Below are 8223 nucleotides of genomic sequence, written 5' to 3' on the forward strand. Positions count from 1 at the left end.
AGCTCAGGTGTGGGGTAGCAGGCCTTCGTGCTGGAAGTTGAAGGACAAGGAGAACACGCAATGAAAGGCTGTGTCACAGTGGGCCATGTCTGCTTGGCTGAGTTTGAGCTGCATTCAGAGGGAATAAGGAATTCTCAGGAACAGAAATGTAATGTGATCAGATCTGCATTTTACTAAAAGTGCTTTGTAGTCGAGCATGGTAGCCCACGCCTATAATCCCAGCAGCTCAGGAGGCTGAGACAAGAGGATCCTGAATTCAAAGCCAGCCTCAGCAACTCAGCAAAGTGAGACCCTGTCTCTAAAAAAAAAAATTCCAAGAAAGGGTTGAGGACGTGGCTCAGTGGTTAAGCGCTCCTGGGTTCAAACCCAGGTACCACAAAAAAAAAAAAAAATTGCTTTATAAGGGAGAAATGGAAAGGAAATGGAGACACAGTCAAAGTACAGTGATACACACCTTTAATCCCAGCTACTCAGAGGCTAGGGATGGAGGATTACAAATTCAAGGCCAGTCTCAGATATTTAGCAAGATCCTGTCTCAAAATAAAAACAAAGAAGAAAGGTGGACTAGGGAAGCGGCTCAATGGTAGAGCACCCCAGATTCAATCCTCAGTACTGCAAAAATAAATAAAAAGATAGATAGATAGATAGATAGATAGATAGATAGATAGATAGATAGATAGATAGATAGACAGACAGACAAACCATGACAACAACAGACAAAGGCACAAAGACACTGAATTCTAGTCCTGGTGATACTGTGAACTATATAACATAAGAGTTTGCAGTTTGCCAACAAAACAAAAACACTAGACAAATATAACATTTGTTTTGTTTTTGTTACTGGGAATCAAATCCAGGAGCACTTAAACACAGAGCCACATCCCCAGCCCTTTTTTTGAGATAGGGTCTCAATAAGTTTCTTAGGACTTTGCTAAATTGACAAGTGTCACAGCCCTCAGTGGCCTGTGTGTGGACTCCGTTGCACATAGTAGCCTAATGAGGGGATAAGTCTGGCACTGGGAACTTCCCGTGGCACCCCCCACAGGGATTGATCGCCTGATACAGGTGAACTTCCCCCTCAAGCTCTGCCAGATATCCCACACAGCACCTGAGATGGGTGTGACCTTCCAGGATGTCAATCAACCTGCTAACTGCAAGAACCACAAAGCAAGACTCAGCCCTTGAAACCTTATCCCTGCCTTTGATGTCCCCCAACCCCATATAAATAAAGCAAGAGTGGCCTCCTTTTGCCAGAGTATAGAAGCTTGACCCTCTACTTGCCCATCCTGCCCCTACTTTCTGAAAAATTTTTCTGTGTCCTGCGGTTTTTTTATCATTCTATTTTCTATTTCTCGGCCAGCCCAGACCACCTAGGGGACCCCATTTCCATCACCTGCGCAGGACATAGGCGAGAGCCAAGGCTGGTTTTGAACTTGCAATCTTCCTGCCTCAGCCTCCAGAGCCACTCGATTACAGGTGTACACCACCACACCTAGCTATAACATCTTTAAATGCATAGTTAATCTCACAAGAAGATAAATTCTTTTTTTGCCATGCTGGGCATCAGCCCAAGGCCTCATACATGCTAGGCAAGCACTTTACCACTGAGTTATACGCTACCAGCACCACAGAAAATCTTGCAGTCATTAATATTGAGGGATCTAAAAACCAGAATAAATGAAGGAAAGATGCTGTATGCCTTAAGATATGCAGTTGGTCTCAGGTAGCTACACTGTCTAACCAAGTGGGGACCAGATACACATGGCCATCTAGACTTAAACTGATTTAATGTTAGTTAAAATTTAAAATGCAATTCCTACTATTCACTAGCCATATTTCAAGTGCTCAATCGTTACTAATGAATACCATGTAGGGCAGTGCAGATATAGAATATGCCCATCACTGTGGCAAGATCTACTGGACAAGGATGCTGCAAACTTAGATATTAGCCCAGCAGAGATAGGAGACATGGCATTAAATCCAGCTGAGACAGGAAGAATGAGCTGAGTTCCCTGCATAAAACCATCAAAGTCAATGAAAGGGTGGACAGAAAAACAAACATACCACCAAAACAGGAGACCACATGGAAATGAGTGAGTCTGGCCTAGGCTCAAAGTGAAAGGAGAATTTCTCCTGGGAATTTTCCACATACAGATTTGGGACTTTTAACAATGTCATGGTAAAAAATCAATATAAACACTGGTCAGAGGCTGGCAATAAACATGAGGACCTTAGTAACCACAAATATAATGAGTACTGAAGGGACATACCCGCAACACAGGCCTTACAGGGTTCCAATAGAAAAAACACCAGTAAAAGCAAATTCACAATCCCAAATTACAAATCACACACACACAAAAACCCATCATGAATGAAAGACAACAGATGAAACAGACAGGAAGATTCAATGTCCAAGAACTTCAGAAGATGAAGTTGTAATATCAGTAGGTTTACCATGATCACACGATTAAGTATTGAACACACCTGTAATCTCAACTATCGGTAGGCCGAGTCAGCAGGATTGCAAATTCAAAGCCAGTCTGAGTACTTAGTGAGACCCTGTCTCAAAATAAAAAATAAAATTTAAAATGGCTGGGGGGTTGGGGTGGTGGCTCAGTGATAGAGCACTTGCCTAGCATCTGTGAGGTACTGGGCTCAGTCCTCAGCATAAAATAAATAAATAAAATAAAGGCATTTTGTCCATCTACAACCAAAAAATAAAATTAAAAAATAACATGAAAAAAGGCCTGGGTATGCATTTCAATGGTAGAGTAATCTCTAGTAATGCCACAAAAAAGCCGGGGCGGGGGGGGGGGTGGGGGAATACTGTGAAAAAGAATAAGAATAGTAAAAATTGAATAGGCACTTCACAGAAGAAGCAATACAAATGGTCAACAAATATATGAAAAATATTCAACATCACTAGCAATTACAGAAATGCAAATTAAAACTACTCTGAGATTCCCTCTCTAGTGAGAATGGCAATTATCAAGAATACAAATAATAATAAATGTTGGTGAGAATGTGAGGAAAAGGTACACTCATACATTGCTGGTAGGACTGAAAATTGGTACAACCCCTCTGGAAAGCAGTATGCAGATGCCTCAGAAATCTTGGAATGAAAACACCATATGACCCAGTTATTCCACTCCTATGTATATACCCAAAGGACTTAAAAGCAGCACACTACAGTGACACAGCCACATCAATTGTATAGAACTCAATTCACAATAGCTAGGCTATAGAACCAACTGAGGTGCCCTTCAACAGATGAATGGATAAAGAAAATGTGATATATATATATACACAACACACACACACACACACACACACACACACACACACATACACACACACACACACCATGGAATATTACTCAGCCATAAAGAATGAAATGATGGCATTTGCCAGTAAATGGATGGAACTGGAGACTATCATGCTAAGTGAAGTAAACCAGTCCCCAAAAACTGAATACTGAATGTTTTCTCTGATATGCAGATGCTAACACAAATGGGGAGGAGGGCAGAGAATAGAAGTTAAGTGGATTAGACAAAGGGGAATGAAGCAGGGAAGGGAGAAGGGATGGACATAGGAAAGACAGAAGAATGAACTGAACACAGCTTTCCTCTGTTCACCAGTGAAACACCACATCACCTACAAACACAAGAATGGGAAGTTATACTCCATGTATATTTATTACATGTCAAAATACACTCTACTATCATGTATACCTAAAAAGAACAAATTAAAAAAAGAAAAACAGGATAATGGCAGTACGTGGATCTCTGAATTTTTGTCCCAAGTGAAACAACCATAACTGGTAGAAACAATAAAGAGAGACCATTTAAATTTCTGAATATTAGAGAATCAGGCACAGTGACCCACACCTGTAGTTCCAGCTACTCAAGAGGCTGACGCAGGAGGATCAGTTGAGCCTAGGGATTCAAGACCAGCCTGGGCAACCTAGCAGGACTACATTTCAAAATAAGAAAAAAATACAGTTCCTGAAAATTGTTCTAGGGCATATGGCAAATGGACAAACTTATTTATTTATTTATTTAGAATATTTTTTAGTTATAGATGGACACAATATCTTTATTTTATTTATTTATTTTTATGTGATGCTGAGGATCGAGCCCAGTGCCTCATGAGTGGGAGGCAAGTGCTCTACTGCTGAGCTACACTCCAGCTCCAGGAAAACACTTATTCAAAAAATAATTTTAGTGAAAACTTCAGTAAATTTCAGTAAATAAGAGCACATCTGGCCACATGAGGTACAACTTGCTCCCCCCTTCTTTCAGCTCACTGTGACAGAAGCTCTATTCTGAAAGGTGTGGTCAAGAAGAGCTCCCTCTCCGTGGGCCCCTAGTCTAAAACACCAGTTTCCTCCACTGAGGTGCCGACTACCAGCATTTCTCATTCTCCACCCTCTGCTGCCTGTTGCAGAAACTATTCTAGAAAGAACAGCCGAAAAGGTCATTAGGTTCCCTCTCTTTTAGGGGAGTCTGGGGTGGGACCAGGGATTGACCAGGCACTTGACCACTGTGCTACACCCCAGCCCTATTTTATATCTTATTTAGAGACAGGGTCTCCTGAGTTGCTTAGCACCTCACTTTTGTTGAGGCTGGCTTTGAACTTGCGATCCTCCTGCCTCAGGCTCTTGAGCCGCTGGGATTACAGGAGTGCAACACTGCACCAACCTAGGTTTCCTCCCTACCCAATCCCTATTTATAGAGTCCGGCACGGTAATTCCTCAGTACTAGGCTAAATCATTCAGACTAGCTTACTGATGGGCAGAGATTCCAAGCAGCCAGAGGCTAATTGAGAAGATCAAGGGCTACCATCCCTTTTTCCCAGCAACTTCCACTCACAGAGAAGATGTATCACCCCAAGAAAAATAGCCACTGTTCCTGACTTCAGAGCAATGGTGCCAAGTTCCTATCCAGGAGTAGAGGCAAAAAAAAGAGAGTTCTATCCAGACATAGTGGCACACACCTGTAATCCTAGCAGCACGGGAGGCTGAGACAGGAAGATCACAAGTTCAAAGCCAGCCTCAGCAACTTACCAAGGCTCTAAGCAATTCTGGAGACCCTGTCTCTAAATAAAATACAAAAAAAAAAAAAAAATCTGGGTATGTGCCTTGGTGGTTAAGTGCCTCCGAGTTCAATCCCAATGCCCAAAAAAAAAAAAAAAGTTCTGCAGCTCCACCTAAGGGAACTGACTTCATCTGGAAAAGAGTATGGGGGTGGGGGAATACAAGCCTATGGGCACTGTTAAAAACAATTGAGATCTTGTCTTTAAGTACTTTAGAGGATTGGTACTCCCTGATGGCAACGTAAGTGAAAAGGAAAAGGAAGACCAGCTAGAAGTGTAACCAAGGGAATCATGAAACAGCTAAAAGAACCCTCCTAGGTCAGCCTCATCAAAGTGGCCAATATGAGTGGATCAGACTGTGCAGCAATGTATGCCCTATGAAATTGTCAAGAACAACACAGCAAGCTGGGTATAGCAGCACAGATTACACACCTGTAATCCCAGCTACTCCGGAGATTGAAGCAGGAGGAGCCCAAGTTAAAGGCCAGCGAGACCCTGTCTCAAAATAAAAATAAAAAGGGCTGGGGGTATAGTTCAGTAGTAGAGTGCTTGCTTAGGATATGCCAGGCCCTGGGTTTAACCCCACTACTGATATATTAAGAAAAGAAGATAAAAAAAAAAATTTAATCTACCTGGGGTGTCAAACACACACACACACACACACACACCTTCAAATTTCAAGTATATGTCAAGTATACAGTAACTGAAAAAAGTTTAATGTGTCGGTTAAACAGTATATTAAACACAACTGAATAGTTAATAACTGTAATAAGAATATCTGAAGATATTCTCTGGAATAAAGTACAGAGAGCTAGAAATTAAAAATATCACAAAAGAGAGGCAAAAAACATGGGAGATTCTTGTCCAAAAGTCACTCAAAATATGTGTAATAGAAGTTCCAGAGGAAGAAAATAAAAATAATGAGAAGAAAGTGAAGAAAATTTGGCTGAGAATTTTCCAAAATTGGTAAAGAACTTCTTCAATCCACAATTTTAGGAAATCACAATAAATCCTGCATAAATCAAAATAAATATGCTCCTGGATACTTTGATGTAAAACCATAGAACACTTAGACAAGAAAAAGATCATAAGAGTAACTTCAAAGTAAAAAAAAACAATTATGTGGACAGCAGATTTCTCAGCAGAAATAACAGAAATCAGAACACAATGTGTGGTAGAAAGCTAAAACTGAGTTGGGAATATAGCTTAGTGATAGTGTATCTTAGCAATGCAAGACCCTGAGTTCATTCCCCAACACACACACACACACACACACACACACACACACACACACACACAACACATATGTATGCATGCACTCACACATGCACACACACACACACACACAAAAGTTAAATAATCAGCATTCACAATATATGTCCTATTAAATGACAGATATGATAATACTGATTTTTTTTGTACTAGTTATTGAACTTAGGGGCACTGAATCAGTGAACCACTTCCCCATCCCTTTTTATATTTTATATTTTATTTTGAGATAGTTGCTTAGGGCCTCACTAAGTTGTTGGGGTTTGTCTTAAACTTGTGATCTTCCTGCCTCAACCTCCAGAGTCACTGGGATTACAGGACCACTGCCCCCATGAGGTGTTTTTTTTTCAAATTACAAAATAAAAAATGTTACACTGATGTATTTGAAAACTTACATAATATGAAAAATTTCCTCAGAAAATATGACTAAATATCTAAACTGTCTGAAGAAAAGTAAAAAATCTTAATACATTAAATTATTTAAGAAACTGAATTGGCAATTTAAAGTCTTTGCTAAAAAAATTCCCAGGTCTAGATGCTTTTGTTTATTCTACCAATACTGAAAGAACTGATGATCCCACCCCTAAATTGTTCAGAAATAGACAAGGCTGTGAGTTATCTCTATTTCTGCAATGCTGGATTGGAACCCAAGACCTTTATCATGCTGGGTAACCATGCTACAACTAAGCGACCCTCCCAACCCTTGTCATTTAGTCTATGAGGATAATATAGTCAATAAAATCAGACAATTTAAAAAAAAACTAAACTACATAAGCTGCTACTCGTATATGTTTACATCTCCCTAAAATTCATGTTGACACTGAATTCCCAGTGAGATGGTATTTGAAGGTGGGGCATTTGGGAGGTGATATTGGGTCTTGAGGTAAGAGATCTCTCGAATGAGATTTGGGGCCTTCTAAAAAACTCCAGGAAGAGTGCTTGCCCCTTTAACTGTATGAAACCATCTCTGAGTGAGGAAGCAGGCCCTCACCAGACTCAAGTACCTTGATAAGGGACTTCCCAGCCTCCAGACTATGAAAGTAAGATTCTGTTGTTTTAAGACAGCCAGCCTATGGTGTCCTGTACAGCAGCCTCAACAGACCAAGACAGAAGCTGGTACCAGAAGGGATTGGCAGTATAGCTTGGTGTACTTTCCTAACATGCAAGAGACCCTAGGTTCAATTCCTAGCAACACACACACACACACACACACACACACAGAAAAAGAAAAATCAATACCAAGAAGTTGAGTTGCTACTATAACAAATACGAAAGGGAAAAACATGTAGAAGCAGCTCTAGAATTGGGTCCTGAGTAGAAGCTGGAAGAGTTTTGAGGTGGATGTAAAACATATGGTGCTAAGGATTCTGGTTTGGGCTCAGAAAGAAAGGAAGTGTTAGAGAAACTGCACTTCTCTTAGGGAATATCCAAGTAATCCTAAAAAGAATGTGTAAGTAAAGGCCATTCCGAAGAGGTTGCACATGGAAATAAGGAACACGTACTGAAAATGAGGGAAGGGCCAGGCACAGTGGCACATGCCTGTAATCCCAGCAGCTCTAGAGGCTGAGGCAGGAGGATCTCAAGTTCAAAGCTAGCCTCAGAGGCCCTAAGCAACTTAGTGAGATCCTGTGTCTAAATAAAACATAAAAAGGTCTGGAGGGCTGGGGATATAGCTCAGTTGGTAGAGTGCTTGCCTTACATGCACAAGGCCCTGGGTTCAATCCCCAGCACCATACACATACACACAAAAGATCTGGAGATGTGACTCAGTGATTGAGGGCCTCTGGGTTCAATCCTCAGTACAAAAAAAAAAAAGAAAGAAAGAAAAAGAAATGAGGGAAGGGAAGGTCATCCTTGTTA

The sequence above is a fragment of the Ictidomys tridecemlineatus genome, chromosome 6, assembly GCF_052094955.1.
Source record: "Ictidomys tridecemlineatus isolate mIctTri1 chromosome 6, mIctTri1.hap1, whole genome shotgun sequence".
In the NCBI taxonomy this organism is placed as follows: Eukaryota; Metazoa; Chordata; class Mammalia; order Rodentia; family Sciuridae; genus Ictidomys; species Ictidomys tridecemlineatus.